Source organism: Anomalospiza imberbis, chromosome 8 (genome assembly GCF_031753505.1).
Source record: "Anomalospiza imberbis isolate Cuckoo-Finch-1a 21T00152 chromosome 8, ASM3175350v1, whole genome shotgun sequence".
Classification (NCBI taxonomy): domain Eukaryota; kingdom Metazoa; phylum Chordata; class Aves; order Passeriformes; family Viduidae; genus Anomalospiza; species Anomalospiza imberbis.
Window position 1 is genome coordinate 4,590,001 of NC_089688.1, and position 20,668 is coordinate 4,610,668.

General features: G+C 42.1%; 1 protein-coding gene across 23 annotated transcripts in view; it reads right to left on the reverse strand.

Annotated features, from left to right (window-relative positions):
* PCDH15 (protocadherin related 15) overlaps positions 1–20,668 on the reverse strand; it is a 626,487-nt gene that overhangs the window by 441,001 nt on the left and 164,818 nt on the right. The gene's annotated exons all lie outside the window — the stretch shown is intronic.

Sequence of the window (20,668 nt, forward strand, 5' to 3'; positions counted from 1 at the left end):
TATTTGCTATACATTTACATCAATTTATACCTGGCCTACATAACAAAAATGAGACCTGCACAAGCACAACTAATCTAATGTGAAAGCACCTTGTGTAAAGCAGGAAAGGAGTTCCACATTATGGAATTTAGGATATGTTCTAGAGAGTCGGTCCTGAGAGAAGCAGCTGAGGGAGCTGGGAAGGGGCTCAGCCTGGAGAAAAGGAGGCTCAGGGGGGACCTTGTGGCTCTGCACAGCTCCTGACAGGAGGGGACAGCCAGGGGGGGTTGGGCTCTGCTGCCAGGGAACAGGGACAGGACAGGGGGAAACGGCCTCAAGCTGTGCCAGGGGAGGCTCAGCTTGGACAGCAGCAGGAATTTCTGCATGGAAAGGGTGCTCAGGCCTTGGCAGGGGCTGCCCAGGGAGCTTTGGAGTGCCCATCCCTGGAGGTGTCCAAGGGAGGGCTGGAGGTGGCACTCAGTGCTCTGGGCTGGGGACAAGGTGGGCACTGGGCACAGCTGGGACTCCATGGGCTGGGAGGGATTTTCCAGCCTCAGTAATTCCAGTGTTTGGTCCCACATTAGCAACACACAGCCAAACCAACGTGAGATAAATTATATCAGCATGGAGGAAAAGGACATGGAATTACGAGTTTTTCTGCTCCAACAAAATAGTTTGCTTCACAAATTAACACTATCTGCCCTTTCTGAGCGTGCTAAAATACACAAACAGACGTCCCTAAACACTTCAGCTGTACCTCAAGTGCTGTGCAGTGGCACTGTGCTGGAACAGGTCAGCACCCATGGTAACAGTGAGAGATACAGGCATGCTTTCTAAAGCAGTAATTTGGTTTAATACCACCATTTTTGAAGGTAGGCTTTGCTCTTGCTCTGCAGCTCTGGTGTGCAGCACTTTCCTCAATAAGTGGAGTGCACACTTTAAGTGATCCAGGTTATGCAAACTCATCAAAGGAATATTCCAAGCACTAGTTTACTCATCAATTCCAAGCACTATTTTACTCATCAGTTCCAAGCATTATTTTACACATCATCTTGGGTGGCTCAAGATTCCCAATTTCCCTTGTTAAGCTTAAGAGAGCTCTTGAATTGTTGAGTTCATAGGAAATTGTTCTCAGGTCAGCTACAAACCTGGGCTATGGCTGAGCATTGTGAATTAGAGAAATTTAACAAAAAATAAGTATCAGTTCTGTGTGTTATGTAAAATGTGAACATCTGAGCTTGAAATAAAGACCAAATCATCTTTCCTAAGCTAAAACCACTCTCATTGGTTTAACTGACAGCTGTCAGTGCACTGTGCCCATTTCAGTTGTGACTGTCATCCCAAGAAGTGATCAGTCCCCTTCCCTTCCCTTCCCTCCTCTGCTGGAAGCAAAATTATGTACATTCATTCCAAAATCTGGACTAAGAGAGGAGCTTTGAAAAGAAAGCAAAGGTAAGAATATGTTCTTAGCTATAATAGGAGACAAAACAAACAGGGAAATCATTCCTCATAAGATGTGCAAGGAACTTTCCTGGTTTTATGGCATTAGAAGATCATTGCCTGTTCTAGAAGAGCAAGCAGAGATCACACAGGCCCTGGCTCTTAAATATTTTTAAATTCTTAAGACCAGCAAGGAAAAACCTTTGATGGATTTCTGCCCTGTGCCCATTTCTTGTGCAGGCAGTAAATACAAAAATTGGATTTCCTGCTGTGCTGCCCTGGTGGTAACAAACATTTTCACTTCTGACAGGCCTCTGACACTTCATGCAACTGTCAGTGGCTTTCTTCCACACATCACATGCCCAAGCAAGCTTGTGTCTGAGAGCACACTGAACCATCCCAAACCTCTGTCAAATATCACCCAAAGTGCCTTTTCCCAGCACCACTTTCCTGTGCATTGCACTGAAAGGGGTTGATGTAAAGACTGATCACCCTGGTTTGCAATTATTCAGGGTTTCACTTGACCAGATCTGTCAGCATCTCAGGCTAATCTCAGAGCCACGCAATATTTGTAAAGCTGAAAAGACTCCACAAAGAAATTATTGGAAAATCATTGAAATCAATGGTTTTGATAAAATGTGAGGAACAGTTGCTCAGATTCAGGCTGGCATCAACAATTCTCTGCTTAGTGAATGAACACATCTTACCTGGGTGGGCTGACACTAAGAGTCCTTAAATGTGTGTACCAAGGGTAGGTTCAGTTGTGGTGTCATTGCTCAGACCTGTGACATGGGCCAGGACTACCAAGAATACTGTGGAACTGACAAACTGCATCAGTGCCAACTGAGCATGCCTAATGCCAGGGAAAAAAGGAAAAACATTCTCTGATCCCTCCAGAAGGGAAAAACAATCTCTGATCGCTCCAGGTGACTGCAAAGTGCATTCACAGAGGAGAATGTTCACTCCTGGCTCCCCACAGCACCAAGAGGTGACAGGACTCACCTCAAGCACACATGCAAAGGCTAAAAACCATAATTTCACCCTTGTGTTGTTCATTTCCCTGGTGATTTCAGATGTTAATGCCTTTTTCACATTCTTAAAACACCGTGTATTGCACTGAACACATTTAAAAGCAGGCTGGGGTACAGAATCCCACAGAGAGATCAAACACTGCCCTCAAAAAACTTGCCTTTAATGGACTTAATGTATTAAACAGGCTAAAAGTGCCCTGGTTATGAGCAGCATGATGTTACATCCAGCAGTTCCCCCCACAACATAGAACAGTTTGGATTTAGAGTGTTGTGTAGCAAAAAACAACCAGCCAGAAATGTCAACTCCAAATCAATCTCAGTGAATATTTTTTTCAGTCTCATGACTACAAAGTGAAATAATTTCCAACTCCTGGATCTCCAAAGAGAGCTTTGGGGCTGTTCTTTATGCATCTTTTAAAAATCTCTATCAGGGAAGGACATAAAGTTGCTCTGCACAAGATATTCTGATGTAAAAGGAGGTCAAGCTCCAGTAGCAACATGATTTTTATTAGTTTCAGTGCACAGATAGTCCTGAGAGGGCCACAAAAATCCTTAAAATGTAAACACAGGCAGGCTTTTTGTTGTAAAAGACACTCTATTGAAATTCTTCCTCAGAATACCCAGGATGTGAGGATTTAATATGTGATACCAAGTAAATCAGCACCAAAACAGGAATATTTCACAGAACAATTTGCATTTCTGTAGTACAAAAATGAAATTCATTCTTTTTCTATAATGTTTGGGACAGTTGAGACATTCCCTTTGACTTCATTGATTTTTGAGCACTACAAATTAAAGAAAAAAAAAAAAAACTACAGAAAATGTAAAATCTGTCACCTCAAGCCAGATGTTGTGCCAGAGAGAGGCTGGGCTTCTTTTCTGGTTCTCTAAGGCAGAAAATCCTCCTGAAGATGCTATCACCCATCCCAAAGCCTGACTTCTTCACATGTTAATTTACTAGACCTGACAGAATACACTTGTCAGCTTCATTTCACCAGATGCTACCTGACAATTCCCACATGGAATTGGGGAACTGCATCCTGAAGGGGCTGTAAAATCACAGAAAAAATGATGAAGAACTTGTCAAGTCAAATCATGCAGGCCCAGAGCTCAGGAAGAAATAAGGGTGCATTGATTAAATCAGCTTTAGCTTCCATGATAACTGAGGCAGTCACTGAGCCACTGCCCCTGTCAGTGGAGGGAAAATGTGCTTCCATGCTTTTGGAATACCTGGAAACTTCAGAGAATGCAGGGAAAAAAAAAAAACAAAACAGAAACCCTTAGCCTTCACACCCTGCTCCCTTCACTTAGTTATAGCAATAAGAAAAGAAATGCCTGTTAATATCATGAAAGAAGAAATCTATATTTTCAATTGAGGTACATCCTCCTGCAATATCCTGGTCTGTTCCTAATGCAAACTTAGAAAAGAGTGAGGAACATTAATAATTCCTAAGAACTCTGTCAGATTAAAACAATATACAGTTTCAATAGAAATTACTTCAATTCCTTAGGAATTATTGGCTGGATAGCTTCAGTTACTTTTTAAACAGCTGATGCCTGAAGAGACTGAGGACTTCTATTGTGCAAAACCAGATTTTTACCGTCATAAATACAAATATTTCTACTAATTTCAGTGTTTAATAGAATTTAGGTTCACAGTGCTTATATGGATACTTGAGATTGTAGTTCAAGATAGAGCAAGGAGGGGAAGGGAATCTCTTGATTTCCTCTTACACTGATTTAGAGGAATCATCACATGTGTGAGAGACAAAGGCCTAAGCAGGGACTGTTCCTCTGAGTCACCAGCAAGGAAACAAATAACACTGAGATAAAAACTCCTCTTTTTTTAAGCCTGGCAAGAAGTCCTGGCTATGCACCAGCTGTTCATGAAAATCAAGAAACTGAACATTTTCTGCTAGAGGCAGGAGAAATGAACAGTGGAGAACAGGAAAAGAAGTGGAGCTTCTCATGAGCAGGAAAATGACAGGAGGAAGAAAAGCAGGATGGGTGGAAATGGATTTTGGACAAGGGTGGGAGTAACTGGAAAAGGAGGAATGGCTTCCCATTACCAGAGGGCAGGGCTGGATTGGATATTGGGAAGGAATTGTTCCCTGGGAGGGTGGGCAGGCCCTGGCACAGGGTGCCCAGAGCAGCTGTGGCTGCCCCTGCATTCCTGGCAGTGCCCAAGGCCAGGTTGGACTCTGGAGCTTGGAGCAGCCTGGGACAGTGGAAGGTGTCCCTGCCCATGGCAGGGGTGGCACTGGATGGGCTTTAAGGTCCCTTCCAACCCAAACCACCCTGGGATTTTGTGATTTGCTGAAAATGGTGTCTGAGATCTGCTCCCCAGTCCTGAGTAACTTCACTTTCTCAGCACAGAGTTCCAGACCTGTGGGGTGCCTACAAAGGGCTTTTTCCAAAGGGAAAGGAGGCTGGATAAAGCTCCCAGGCAGGATGTCCTTTCACCTCCCCTCTGGGAGCAGATCCAAGAGGAGACCCAGCCCCTGCTGGGTTTGTACCTCCAGGGGATGTGTGTGCCTGATGACTCAGCAAGATCCCATGCACAGCAAAAGGGAAGAGCTATTTCAAAGGAAAATGTCCTGTTTTGTGGGGTTTTTTAAATGTTCTTAAGGCTGGCTAAAGGACACAGGATCTAAGTGTTTCTTTACAAACAGTAGGGAAAAACTCTGCTGAAATCTTCCCATCTCCAGTTAAATGCAGAAGATATTTCCCCAAAATGGTCTTGAAAATATTTTGCTTCAACTCACAAGCTGTGGTTTATTTCCAGGTCCAATGTTTCACATCTTTGGAGCATTATCCATTCTATTTTAAACCTGCAGGCCAATCCTGAAATGAAAACTGGGACTTTTCATATCTGTAATTTTCATTTAATAGATGCTAATACTAAATGTTCTCAAATTTTCTTTGGTTAATATGAAGATAAAAAAAAAGTATTTGACTACTTAATCAAACCTAGCTTTTAAAACTAAAACAGAAATTTGACATGATATTTTTAAAATACTTTTGGTCTATTCATTTCTATTACCAGTTAATAGCAATTCCCAGCTCTGTGAACCAAGACCAGCTTATTCATCTGGAAATCAAGAAATTGGGTCAAATATAATTTTATTTTTTTTAAATAGAAGCAGAAGAGGAACAGGAGGAAAAAAAAATTCTCGGTGTCATTTTTCACAATTATGTCAGGAGATGTTTCTTTGCAGCTGGAATGCTTCCATGGGTATGGAAGTAGGTGGTTATACATGGAAGGAAAAGTAAGAAGACACAGCCCTCTGTAATGTGACTTACAAGATAAAAACTGAAGATATTATTTCTTTTCTTCTGAAAGAAGAGAAAAATTAAGATATTTGTAGCATTTCTAAGGCCTGCTTTGTTTACAAACTTCTGTGGGTTTAGTACCACATCCACATAAGGGAATACACAGGATTTTTTCATTTCAGTCGTTTGGAAGCTCCTCAGGATCCTGTATTCATTTTTAATAATTCAGGTTGCACCTAAAGATCCCCTCTGAGACCAAAGGCTGAGCCAGCCTGGGCTGTGGCCAAATTCATGTCAATAAAGGCAAGTGGGAAAACTGGTTTGGAATGAGCATGGATCATAAAGGTCTGTAGATGATGATGGGGATAATATATTGGAATTATCTCCATGGTTTATGAGGCAAGGACTTTGGGAGGCTTGGAAGAGCAATACAATAACCAGGGAAGCAGCAGGGAAGCAGCTCAATATAGGAGTTATCTATAGCTGACATATGAAGTGTGCTTCTTCTTTGGCTGTTTTTGAATTATCAGGAGTTTTTAAGGCTATACAAAATTCAATATTGTGCTTTTAAATGGAATGAGGATGGCTTTATATTCCTTTCCCTTCTCTTTCAATGACTGCACTGTTCTTCATATTTCACAGGATTTATCTTCCCAGGATTTATCTTCCCAATGAATTTTTTTTTCTCCCACTGAAATGAAATCTTCATTTTGTCATGGAGATCTCCACTCCCTTGACAGGGCTCTAGAAATAATTGAGGTTTTCAGAAGTACTTGAATATTTCTTATCTATTTGGGTTTTTTCCCTTCAAAAAGACTGTGAGGACCAGGAATTTCCCCCTGCCTTCACTCCAAGCAATCCCACCGTGCACTTCCTTGCAGGAAATCAAGCTCCAGCTGAGTGGTGGGTTGTGCTTTTAGCCAGTTGCTGCTTGTTAGAGATTTTTCCAGAAACATGCTTCTCTGATGAGTGAAGATCTAATTTTGAATTTCACTCTAGATTCATTCAGGGAAATAATTTTCCATGTGTTTCCCATGATAAGCAGATGGTGAAGTGATATATTAGAATTTTTTTATCATTATAGCTGTTGTTGCTCTGTTCTCATTTGTATTGTCCACACTCAACGAAGAGCTCACAGCTATAAAAGGACTTCAGATATTGAACACTTTAATTTAGGAAGACTTTTGTTCCTGGGGCTCTTTAACTGTTGGGTATGGGATTTTTAAACCACATCTTCAGCTGGCAGCAAAGCAATTGGGTAATTTGTGAATGACAAAGGAATATTGTCCCAGTCCTGCCAAACCCCACAGATTTGGGGCCACAGCATGTAGGATCACTCAGTTTTCAATCCCATACAGAAGATTCTGGATTTCCACCATCCCATGTCTGATTAACTTGGGATGGTCTCAGTACATCACAATTCTGGTTCATCTGTTCAAGTGATTGGCTCAACTTCTGGAGCCAAAAAAGCCCCAATTTTGCCACCCTGAAACATGTGGCCACTCAGCCTTCAACAAGCCTTGTCTAATAGATCAACAAGAGTACCTGGAAAAGGAGGCTTTTGTTTGGAAAATTCAGTATTTATTGGCTCTTGGACCTTGCATTAATTGTCATGATTTTGGACTGCTAAATAGTTCTGATTATTTAAAACATTATGTTGAATATTAATTTAAAAATATGCTACAGAAGATTTTTAAACCAATCAGGAGAGGAGAAGCTTTACCGTCTTCTTTCATCTATTTGGTAAAAAGTCCAGATGTATTTAATGCAGGATATATTGTGAAATCAGTGGAAATTATCTGGGGCTTGGAAAATTAATCCAAGAACAGATGTCCCTGTGACTCTGGCACCCAGGGATGGTTTCAGCCCCTGCACATCATCCTTTGAAGATCAAAAGGCTCTTAATTGCATGTAATATTTCAGGTGTCTGCACAAAACACAAAAAGAAAAGTTAATAACATTTGGAGATTGATGCTGGGCTAAGAAAGCTTTGTTTTATCTGATGGAAGCTCAAAAGATTTTGGGTGTCAACAAGATCATTAAAGAATTAATCTGACATTTTGAAAACAGTGATATTAAAGGAAGATATGTATTAGGATGCAGTTGTAAGAAACTGAGCTTCAAAGGAATTACAAAGGACACAAAAACGATTAGCAAATGTTATTAAAATATCACAGATCTTATGTGGCTGCAGGTGTTTGTGTTTGTATTCCAGTTATTTTTAATAAAGAAAATTACTAAAATGGACTGCTCGCTTTCAGGGCCAGAGATTGGCATAGTTTGAGAAAACAACTAAAATCCAATTTATTTTCTTCTCTAAAGAAGAAAACATTGACTACATGAACATTCTGATAACTCCTTATATTCTGAATTACCTGAAAGCAGCAGTTCCTGGGGGCTGGGGTGAAATAATTCTGAGATTTGACTCCAAGGGTGTTAACAGACTTAAATAACAGCACTGCTATGGGCTGTACACGTATTTTCATGACAAAATTATTGATGATGTCTTCCCAAGAGCTGACAGTTGCCAATATGTTTCCTTTTACTTCAGTATCGTGCCTTCATTTCTAATAAAAAAGGAGGAAGATGCTGATAAGTGCTGAACTTCCTCCCAGGGGATTGAATTTGTAGCTCAGAGAGGTTTCTTACTGTGAAACTCCTGCTGCCTTTGACGATGGGCACACGAAAAGGAGTTTGCAGGACTGCAGAGGGAAAAGATTGTATCTGGTTACCTCCTGTTGTGCTGTATCATTCAGAAAAAATGCTGCCAAGGGGGCAGTGGATAGGCACCAATGCTGGAAAAGCATTCCTTGGAGTTTCTAGGCTGTTGATTTGTACGAAAGGAGAGTTGGGCTCTTACATTTTTGTGCTTTTTATCTTGAAGCAGAGAATCCTTTTCCCTGATTGCTCCTTGTGTGACGCCAACAGGATCATGTGCTTCAAACATGTGCTTCAAAAACCCCCTGTTGTCTTGGGGTGATTTTATGATGATGCTCTATTCCCTAATCATTTGCTTTATGCCCACAAGTGGCTGCTGGAGCTTTGAGGTGGGTCTGGAGCAGTGGCAGAATCCTTGGGTCTCCTGTGTGGGTTTTGTTCAAGATCGCTCTCCCGGCGGTACATATCAGTGAGTACTGTGTTGCTCAGCCAGCTTGGTTTTTTGTTGGCTTAATGAAGAAGCTTCTTTTTCCCCCCTTTCCCAGGCCTGGAGAGAGTGCAGCAGCAATCCTTCAGCAGCTTTTGTTTTTCTTGAACTGCTTGGCTTGGTTTTGGTCTGAGGTCAGACTATCACTGAGAGACCATGGCCGGGACCTGTGGGGAGCCACAGGAACCACTCTGCCCGGCCCCAGACCTTGGGAAAAACTGAACTGACAAGAGAAAGGACACCAAAACCCACCAGCTTCAACATTGTTTGTTTTCTTATTTGTTATTGTGTATTGACATGATTATCCATTATCCCCAAGGAAAAAAGGGAATCAACTAGACTTTGTACCAGAACAAAGTGTTCTATTCCCAAAGACCCACAGAAGTCACCTGCACGTGGAATAAGGCCCCAGCATTTGAAATACTGCTGATTGCAACCACAAAATGCACAGAGGAAATCCAGTTCCACATCAGAGTGACAAAGCATTAAGATGAAATAGCTATTAAATATTTCAGCAGGAGTATTATCATAGAATCACTGAGTGGTTTGGGTGGGAAAGGACCTTAAAGCTCATCCAGTGCCACCCCTGCCATGGGCAGGGACATCTTCCACTGTCCCAGGCTGCTCCAAGCCCTGTCCAGCCTGGCCTTGGGCACTGCCAGGGATCCAGGGACAGCCACAGCTGCTCTGGGCCATAGCAGTAGAAAACCAATTTTTTTCCTTGCTAACTGAAATTAAGAATAGTAAGGGTACTATCCTGTGTTTGCATTACATTTTCAATTCCATTGTTTGGAAACAAAAAAGTTCCTGAAGTATATTAGGATGACACTTATGAAAATACAATATAACACTTTAAAATAACAGAGAATTATATTTCTAATTTACTCTTGAGTTCTTTGAATGTGTCTTCCTTAAATTTTGTTGTTCATATTTCAGAAACAGGCATTTGAGCCCAGTGATGGGTGGGAGGGTAAAAGATGCTGCTCAGAATTATGACCAACACCAAGGGAATAAAAACCCCTTTCCATACAAACAAGATATGTAGAGAACAAAGAGTTGCCAGGAGAAACCAAAGACAGAAGAGCTGTACAAGTAAAAGCCTCCAGGTCTGTCTCCTTCATGCACCTTTGAAAAAGGAGAGTTAGCAGTTCATAAGAACAATAATAAAAACCTGGCCAGGAGCCCAGGGCTTCAGAACTGCTGCAGGTTGTGAGAAGTACCTCATGCTATGGGGAACCACAGCAGGAATGGGAGATAAGGAGAAGCCAGAGCAAACAGAAATCAGGCACTGGAAAACAGCTGAGAAATACCTGCAGCTCAGGACGAAAATTGAAAATCCTGCTTGTAGGAACATCGCACCTTAAACCCGCTCCAAGAGCTTTTTCTCAGGCGCTTGACAGGAGACAACACCCAGGAAAGGGCTGCTGACAGCACAGCAGCTCTAAGAGAATAATGTTGTCAACCCACTGCCTGTCTGGGGCTTATATTTTGAAGATTTAACAGAGTTTACACATTTATGAAACAGCAAAATACCGTGCCAAGACATCATAATTTCCAATGAACGATATCACCGTTCCCTGGTGCTTACAGAAAAGAGGATTCTATCAGATATGCATTACAGAGCAACTCAGTGTGGAACTGTCGGGTCCTGCCCTGGGGTCAGCCCAGGCCCTGCAGCTCCAGGCTGGGCAGAGGGGCTGGAAAGGGCCCGTCGGGAAAGGCCCTGGGGGCTGTGCCAGGGCTGGACAGGAGCCCAGGGGTGCCCAGGGGGGCACGAGGCCAATGGCCCCTGGGCTGTCCCAGCCATGGGGTGGCCACAGCCCCAGGGCAGGGCCTGGCCCCTGGGCTGGCCCTGCCGAGGGACCCCGAGGGCTGTGTCCAGTCCTGGGCCCTCCCGGCCAGAGAGCCCTGGAGGGGCTGGAGCGTGGCCAGGGAAGGGAACAGAGCTGGGGAAGGGGCTGGAGCCCCAGGAGCGGCTGAGGGAGCTGGGAAGGGGCTCAGCCTGGAGAAAAGGAGGCTCAGGGGGGACCTTGTGGCTCTGCACAACTCCTGACAGGAGGGGACAGCCAGGGGGGGTCGGGCTCTGCTGCCAGGGAACAGGGACAGGCCAAGGGGAAACGGCCTCGAGCTGTGCCAGGGGAGGCTCAGCTTGGACAGCAGCAGGAATTTCTGCATGGAAAGGGTGCTCAGGCCTTGGCAGGGGCTGCCCAGGGAGCTTTGGAGTGCCCATCCCTGTAGAGATTTAAAAGCCATATGGATGTGGCATATGGCTTGGGGACATGGGTGGCCTTGGCAATGCTGGAGGAATGCTTGGACTTGGATGATTGCAGAGATCTTTTGTCATCCAAATGATTCTAAGAGACATGGAGACAAAATAGAACACAATCACTGAATTCCATACGAAACAGCTGAAACTGCTTTGCAGAATCACAGGAAATTATTGAGACTTCCTCAAAAATAGCAAAATCAAGAGCTGCCTGCTCTAAGATAATCAAAAAGTTTGTTAGGGAAATGATCATAAAAGAATAAGGAAGAAATTGGGTGTAAGGCAAGAGCATGGCACAGGAAGAGTTCCAGATTCAGCAGGAGAGTTCAGATAAATTAGTTCAGGTGAGAAGTAAGTGATATCCCTTCTAAGTGGATATCCCTTTAAGTGGATATGGCTGGTATTCCATGTCAGAGCACACATATGTTCCAGTACTGCACATGTTTCCTGAGGAAACCATCTCAACCTTACCAAGAGGCACAGGAGGTCTAACTTCCAGCACTGTGAGGAAAAAAAACCCTGGGGTTTCCCAAACCCCAGGACTGGCAGCAGGACAGCATTGAACTCTGTCCAGTCCAGTGTTGGATAATCCATAATTTGCATAATCTGTCCTGTACATCTGCCCATGGCATCAGCTGTGGCACTGGGAAGGTGCCCACCCTTAGATAATGACCAGAGTCATGATTCATCTCCCTTTTGTTAGTTTTTTTCTTTTTTCATTTGTTTTGATTACAGTTCAACCTCTGCTATATAATATAAAATCCTATATATTCCTATATAATCCTTCTTGAATTCAATTCCCTGAAAGTGCCATTAAAATAGAGCCATGCTCCTGGGACAAATATAGCAAAACCAAACTGATTCCCTCTGAGAACATCTGCAACTTTACTAACTTCTGTAGGAGCCCAGTGCACGAGGTTTATTCTCCAGCTGGGAGCAGCCCTGTGTGCTGACCCCATCTGCTGATGGAAGAGGAAAGAATTCTAAAACTGTGTGGGGCCAACCATGGCTGGGAGCTAAAAATTCTATTATTCCATCAGCTGATGGAAGAGGAAAGAGTTCTAAAACTGGCTGGGACCAACCACAGCTCCTAGCAGCTGAGAAATCCTGTGGTGGGACTCACCCCCAATCATTGCATGCTCTCTGCAAGCTGGGGTCCTGGCAAGGTGAGCTGGCTCTGGCTCTCCTCAGTCCTTGGGGACCAGAGAGTTTCTAGATCCAGTTTAGGGAATGATGCTGGGACTAAAAGGAGAAGAAAGGCACAGACTTGGCCCCAAACAATACCCAGTGGAGACAGAATGGCAGACAGAACTGTAGTTCCAGACATAAAACATTCTAGATAGAGATTGGTTTGGGTTTGTGTTTTTGTTTTTTTTTTTGTTGTTGTTGTTGTTTTTTGTTTTGTTTTTTTTTGGGGGGGGGTATTAAATAATTTACAAATCAGTTTCTTATAAATAACAAGATAATTTAAAGAATGGGCATTTATAAAAAAATCTCATCTTCAGTGCTATATCTCATCATGCTGCTTTGATTTCTTCCATGGTCTGCACTGCCTGTAAGTGGCTAAGTAGGAAAATCCATTATGATGAACAATCTTCTCTATCTAATCAAGACTTCCTAAGACAAGGCAAACAAATCTAGCAGCATATTTAACTCTCTTTTAAACAAAAATGCTTTCAGAGATCACTCAATCTGCTTTCTTAGGTTTTGCAGTGATTAAGGATCGATTCATGTGACTTCTCATTGTTTACACATCATAGTCAGTTGTGAATAAACAATGGCCTCACAGGGCTGACCTCTGGAAACAGCTGCTTTGGACTTTAATAACTACACAGCAACCCTTGGTGAGGGTCTCCTGCTGATCTTTATGTTATGTGAATGTCAGACTTGTCCACATGTTCATTATCCCCCAAACTGAAATTATCACCGAGCTCTATGAAAGTTCATCTCTCAGGATTAACATTCACCTGTGGTTTGTCAAGTGCTTCCTACAACCACATTTTTATTGACTTTGTAGAAGAACTTGATTAGGAAGAGAGAGTCCCTCAGGCTGAGGCAGGAGGTGTGAAATGCTGCCCTGTCCATTCCAATTGAAATGTAGGTACCACACTGAACTCCGTGAAAGGAAGGTGGGTCCAGCCTGTCACAGCAGCTCCAGGGAGCAGTGAGCAGACAGAGGTTACGGCAGCATCTATTTGACCTGTAGTCTCAAATTGCTACTCCTGAAATAATAAAGCAACAAAAGACTGAAAAGGCATTTATAGCTCTCGTGTATTCTCTGTCTTGGAGCAACTGGACACATTTTTGGGGTTAGCAATGAGAAAGGAGTATTGGAAAAACTGTTAAAAATAGGAAGCCAGGTGATAAATCACTCCCTGCTATGTAATTGTGGAAAATGAAAAAAAGAGAGGTGCTATTCTAGCTGGGAGCATATTGATTTTGTCAATTAGAATTCTCAAAGTTACCAACAGATCAGCTTTTTCATACCAGCTTCTTTTAAATGAGTGACAGCCATTATCACTTCAATAATGTAATGTAGTGATAACCTCACTGAGAGGCAGGAGAGTGGAGGGTTTTATTCTGAAGAACTACAGACACACCCCAGCTCTCTGAGGGTACTTCCAATTTGGCAACCCAACGTTCCAGCCAATACCATAGAAACATGTTATTTAAGACAACTGTAGGAAATCAGAGTTGTTGTTCTTCCCTGCCAGCACTGTGTTATCAAGGCCCCAGGAAGCAGATTTAATGAACCTTTAAATGACCCATATTAACAGTGTGGCCACTGTTGCAAAAAAATAACCTTCCCCACGCTAGCAAAGCTACTGACACCTCTATAAAGTTTTACGAGCACCATGTTGTGTGTTCAGAAATAAAGCACTCGACTTGTTAGAGATCATTAATCATGGAACCGTGGAATGGCTTGGATTGGGAAAGCCCTCCCGGATCAGCAAATCCATTCCCCTAGCACTGCCATATTCACCACTTTACCCCTGTCCCAAAGAGCCACCTCTCCGTGTCCTTTAGAAACCTCCAGGGATGGGGACTCTCTGCAGATCACACTATGAAGCTCTGCAGAAACATGAATTGACAGAGATTCACTCAATTCTTTGTCAGGAATTGAATTCACCCAATTCTTTGGACCACGGGACACGGACAACACCACCACAGAACAGCCCCATGTTTTATGTGGGAAGATCTGTCCTGGTGAAGATTTCTTTTTCCTCTTTGAAGGTCGCCTGTTCCTACACAATGGCAAGAGGTAAAAATACAGAAGGATGGAGCTTGTTTGGGGTGGGTTCAGCACACAGGAAGTTTCCTGATGGGTGGGGAGCAATTCCAATTCAAGCTGAGTGGATACAGACCAATACCCTAAGGATGAGCAGTCCGTGTCGTAATGGATAAAAACCATGACAAGGGAAGGCAAATAAGAAGATATTTGAGTTGAGAAACAACTCAAATAAATAAATAAAATAAATATCAAAATAAATGATATTTTGGGCTCTATCTGAAAGGGGCTGGAAATTCTTCCCAATCAGCAGTAACTTATGAAAAAAGAATTCAAAAATAAGAAGAAAGCAAGCATAAGGGTAGATGCCTACACTGATCTTAGCTTCAAAAACTACTGATTATACATTTCCTAGATTTTGCTTTTCTAGATCCCACTGTGTTTCACTGAATTTAAACAGATCAAGATACAGCTACATGCAAGTCAGATGTTGCCAATAATTTTCAGTAATATTTTTATGAGGTGAACATAAGGTTTAGCATCTGCAATCTGTCTGAGCTGCTGGGATGGTTTAAAGGTACCAAGCTATCAGATTAATCAAATTTTGGGGAGAGTAAAGAAACAAAACTGCATATTAAGCTGAAAAAAGCCCACACTGATGTGTATTTTAGAAAATATATGCTGCAGTCAGCATGCCCAGTAACCTCCCATTATTTACACACATTCAGCTGTAAATCTCTGGGATGTGTGACCCAGGAATGCCATCTACCAACAATCCTGAGACATCAACGAATCCTCTGCGTAAATTGTAGCACACATTGAAGTAAGCCAGTCTGAGAATGAGAATCTGAGTTTAAACTGGTGTGCTTCCACATGGAATTGTTATTTATTTAGGGTGTTAAACTCCAAGATCACTGAGTCCAGCTGTTACCCCGCTCTGCCAAGGCCACGACCAAACCACATCCCCAAGTGCCACATGAGCTTCTCTGAGAAACAGAACCCATATAAAACATGATGGCAAGAAATGATAAGGCTGTGACATAACCCTCAAAAGACCAAAAATACTCAACTAAATTCATAAACCAGATGATCTTTGTAAGTCATCAAAGCCCCATGGGAAGAATGTGAATTTATATTATCTGAAAATGTGGCTCCTGGAGCCTAAAACAGGTTTGTTTGGTTTTTTTTTTTGTTTTTTTTTTTTTTTTCTTGCAAAGCAAGAGAAGAGAGATCTGGCTGGAAAATCAAGTCCATTTTACCACTAACATTCCTATTCTGTCCATAGGCAAAAATCTTTCTGTTATTGCAACTACAGCTCTTTCTATAATATACCAGAATTCTTCTGACACATGAGCAAGCAGGTGGAGACAGCCCCTGCCTGAAGTGGGAGATTCAAACTCAGGGTGCTTTCACATGTGAAATCCTTCTTATCACACATTCCCAGTAACCCTCACAGCAGGAGGGGGTTCACTGCTGTTCCTGCACCAGAGGAACACTGCTCTGCTATGAAATCACTGGGACTGATCTAATGTTGATGTTTGTCACTTGTCCATAAAAACACACCAATTCAAGCCCCAATTTTAAGAGTGTTTCCTTCAAAAAAATCCACTGCTGCCATGTGTTGATGGCACACCCACTGAAGTCTTTGAACAGGGTTAGCTGCTCCTAACCCCTCAGCTGGGGTATGGAAGTGCAGAATCCATCCAGCAGTTTCCCAGATCCTGCACACAATGTCCAAATGCAGCAGCCCCGAAAGCATGTAATTATTATGGATCCAGCAGTGGTCCCACCACACATCTGGAGCTGGTATTTGACGACTCAAAACACTTCCAAGTGTTCCACTGGTTTCCAAAGACTTCTTGACAGGGACCTCTGATTCCAGTAGGGCCTCCCAAGGCACCCAAGTGGCCTCTGAGGAGAGGACAAGGATGGTTGGAATGGATGCCTGTTTGAGTCCTAGAATGCTCTGGGTTAGAAAGGACCTTAAAGACCTTCCAGTCCAACCCTCCTGCCATCCAGCACTAGACCAGGCCTTGCTCCCAGATAGGTCTGGAATGGGAAAGTTTAAATCCATTCTCAGGAAATGATGCACTAGTTTTCAAGCAAAGCCACAGCTGATGTTTCTGCTGTCATATGAAAAAACAGTTTGAGATTTTTTTTTTTTGCCTTTTAAGTGGAATAATAAGTTCTTTCAAACTTGCAAAGGAAATGTCATGGAGACATGGGAAGGAAGAGATGTGGGAGCTGAGAGAACAGGAAGACAGCATTAATTGCACAAAACCTGACAGGTAGAGGAGAAAACGTTATGCTTTCCAAAAGGAAAAGAATGAACACATGACTGAGATTTGCCAGAAGGCCCTGCATGTTCCTCCCTTCTGGACCTGTGAAAATAAATCCCAGGATCTCAGTTAAAAGTCACCTGTGCTACATAAAGCTGCTCACCTGCCCTCAGGTGTTTGCTGCCGTGACACTGCTCCTCATGATCAACCACAGAGTCAGAGATCTGCTGGTCCTTTTAACTCCCTTTTCCTTGTACTTTCCACTGTGGAGCTGCCCTCAAACCCAGACAGTGATCTGTGCAGCCAAGGTCTTCCCTAAAGGATCAAATTCCAACTTAAATCAGAGAGGGACAAGCTTTGTCTCAGATTGGAAAATGCAGAGTGAAAAAAGGAAGAAACAAATGATGGCATTGGTTCAGCAGTTTGGCAGGGGTTTTTATTGGGATTTTGGAAACTTCTATAGGGAAATACCAGCGGGTCTCCCTGGAGTTCCTACATGCAGGAGGTGCTCTTGCACTGTGGCACTACAGCCATGGCTACTCCTGATTATCTGAAAAGGAAAAGATTTCCCAAGGCATGAAACTGCAGGAGCCAAAACAATTCATGGGTGCTTAAGCCCAACACTGATTGCTTCCTTCAAGGAATATTTTGTTTCAGGTTTTCCCCTTCGATCTAATGCTTGCATTTGTCATTTAAACAAACACTACTAATTTACTCTTGATTTCATAATGCGAATTACTTTTTCTATTACTCCATGTATTCTGTTATTTAGCTCCTGCTTTATTTACCAGTTTGGTTTGCATACAGATCCCCCCCAAGCAATCTCTACATCAAGGGCTAAGTTTATTTTTCCATTCCTTTTCTCCCCCGTTTGTGTGACTCAGATTCTGACCACAGAAAATCAGGTGAGAATCCTTTCAATGAAAAATTCCTGTGAGAAAATTCCTTTTGTTCCACCCAAACAAGCTCCTGGCTTCCAAAAGTTTGCAGGTCAGGGACTTCTTGGGCCAGAGTTTATTTCAATATTAAACCATGTTTCTTCTATAATCACATGCAATTTCCTCTTTTATCTTTTTGCCTAGTTGCAGTTATTTTCATCACATATTCTGATTTTATGTCCCTTCTCCCTCTTCCTTTCATATTCCCTTGGTCTCATCCTGTTGACTCCAGGTGCTCAAATTTCCTGTGACAGATCATAACAAGATTATAATTTTCAGGAAAAATCCTCAGGTACTTCAAAAAAGATTGGGATTCTTGACTGTGATAAACTCTACCTTACCACACGCCTGAAAGTTCAGCAGGTAACCAAGAACTCATTATCAAAAAAAGTGTTTTGGACACAATTACAGCTAAAATCTTTCATTTAACACACTCATCATCTTGTACCACACAGTTATTTCTGCATGTCTGTACTTACTTAGCACTCGAGTGTGCGATTTAGGAAAATACGGGCCTTGATTGAAGATGGGAGGAATGTTAGAATTCCTGGATTTTTCTCCAGAACTTTTGTCCATCAGTAAATTATAGCTCATGGACAAAAGTTCTCTCTCTGCAAAACCAAAAGATTCATACATCTGTGGTGATGAGGCAATCAGAGATAGAAATTGAGTGGCATGAAGACATAGAAATCCAGAGGTAAATAAAGAGCATTATTAGATTTAAAACATGACAGATCATAAGTCCTGAAAAATACTTATATTTCAAGGTAATAAATAAATGCTACAAGTTGATAACATGACACAGGGACACACCAACTGTAACACCAAATAACATCAGATAAAGAGAGTCAGACCACCAAAATCACGAGCCCCAGAAAATCTTGTCATTTGTATACATTTTTGGCTCAAACCATTCTGAGTCATTTTCCAGCTTTATCACAAAAGACTGCTCATATTCTACTTTCATGTCCTTGAAACCCCAATTGTATTTCCTCCAAACCAGAGTTCTTTAATAAACAAAATACCCTAAAATAGCTGAACTGTTGTGAGCTAAGTGGTGCCTATACCACATATAATTTGTTAAATTCCAGGAGATGGTAAAGGAAAATGTGCACAGATTTTATAAAATAAATACTCTAGAAATAAAGTGCATGAAAAAAAAATGAAAAGGAGAAGAACAGCAAATGGATTTAGAATAATGGAATAATTTAGGTTGAAAAAGGACTCCAATGGAGTCCCCACGTTGTCCCCAGCCCAGAGTACTGAGTGCCCTGTCCACACCTTCCTTGGACACCTCTAGGCATGGGGACTCCACTTGTCTAATTAGCAGATTAGCCTGTTAATTTTATATTACTAAGTTGGTCTCTTAGCTTTCAATGTCTACACGGAAACAAAACATCCTTAGTGACAGGAGCTCCATTTTCCATCTGACCCCAGAGTTTCTGCCTCAAGGAGGCAATGAGTTCTTTCTATAAAAATACACTCACACACGCAGTCCTTGATTTGATAACCAAGACAACTTGGGAAAACTCATGCAAAAAAGGAACACATTCCATCCCTTGACCATTTCTTCTCTACCAGATCACAGCCCAGAAGGTTCCTTCAGGAAAACTGCGCAGCAGGAAGGAGGAGTTCCCTGCCTTTAGTGCCCTGATTCTGCCCCAAAATGCCACACATGAGCTATAGATGTGTCCATCTCCATTTCGCCTCTTGGAAACCTGCAGAAAATAGCTGACACTCAGATATATTTCTGCTTCTTTCTGGCACTCATCTGTGGTTTCTTCCGGTGTTCTCATGCACTTTCATTTCATCCCTTAATAGAGTATTAAACCCCTGCCTGTTTAAGAGCAATTGGCAAGGAACTCTCTACCCACACACTGATAGAAGTTACTTGCACTTGAGCAACCCTGCCCATGTGTTCCAATAAAAAACAACTTGGGGTTAAAAGATTTTAAGTTGCATTAAGAGAAAAATAAAATTGCTTACTAGGTATCAGGTATTTCTTCCCTTTATGTCCAGTTTTAGGTGGTTAAATATTGGAGTTGAAAGTTTTGACCACAGGCAACTCAATGAATCAAGACAATGCTAGTAACCTAATTTCCAGTATTGCTTTTTTTTTTTTTTTTAGGATGGATTTTGTCTGTTTTCATTATTTCCATTATTTCATACTTGCTTCAGTCTCTGTGCTCATACACCAACACTACATGCTTGCTCTTCTTCTCCCTGCTATCACATTTTTAATATAATATACAGGATATAATATAATATATGTGACATAATATATGGATGTACACTATTACTTCTCTCTGAATTAATTTTTTCCTGATCTTGGGAAGTGTAAATCCAATTGCTGCCAGGTTTAACAGGATGAGAGTCAAGATTTACTGGGTTCTGAACCACAGCCTGGTCTTAAACATGACCATGGACTGCTGCTGAATAGGTTTTTTTAAATAATCTTTCCAACCTCTATCTCTTCTGAGGAGCTATTTGCCTGCAACAAAAGATAATGTGTAATTTGATTAAAGATGGATATTTTTCCTCCACAGCACAAGTAGATAATCTACTTTAAAGTAGTTTGAGCTTTCATTATTCATCCTGGTGAATGATCCCATATAAGGACAGCTGCAGTTACCACAAGCAATGAAAATAAATATTTAAATAGAAAATATTCCAGTTTGAAGAGAAGCAGCAGCTTCAAAAGATATGAGTGCAGCAAGATCTTTTTTTTGCTATGCTCTCTTCACCCTTTTGTTAGGAAGAAGATTGAGAGTGATCCATTTAGGCTGGGCTTTGCCTCAGCTTTTTGTCTGTGGTGCAAGGGAAGGAAAGAAATGCAGCTGTAAAATCACCTGGAGTGCTGCCACAGTCATGCAAAGACCTCCAGGATCATTCAGTCCAGCCTTCCACCAAATCCCACCACGACCACTAAACCACATCAGAAAGAGCCCCATCCTCTCATTTTTTGAACATTTACAGGATGGTGACTCCAGGACTGCTCTGGGCAGCCCATTCCAATGCTTAACACGTGAAGCATTGGGTCATTGGTTAAATTCAGGGGAAGCTGAACTTGAAATATAAAAAAATGTGT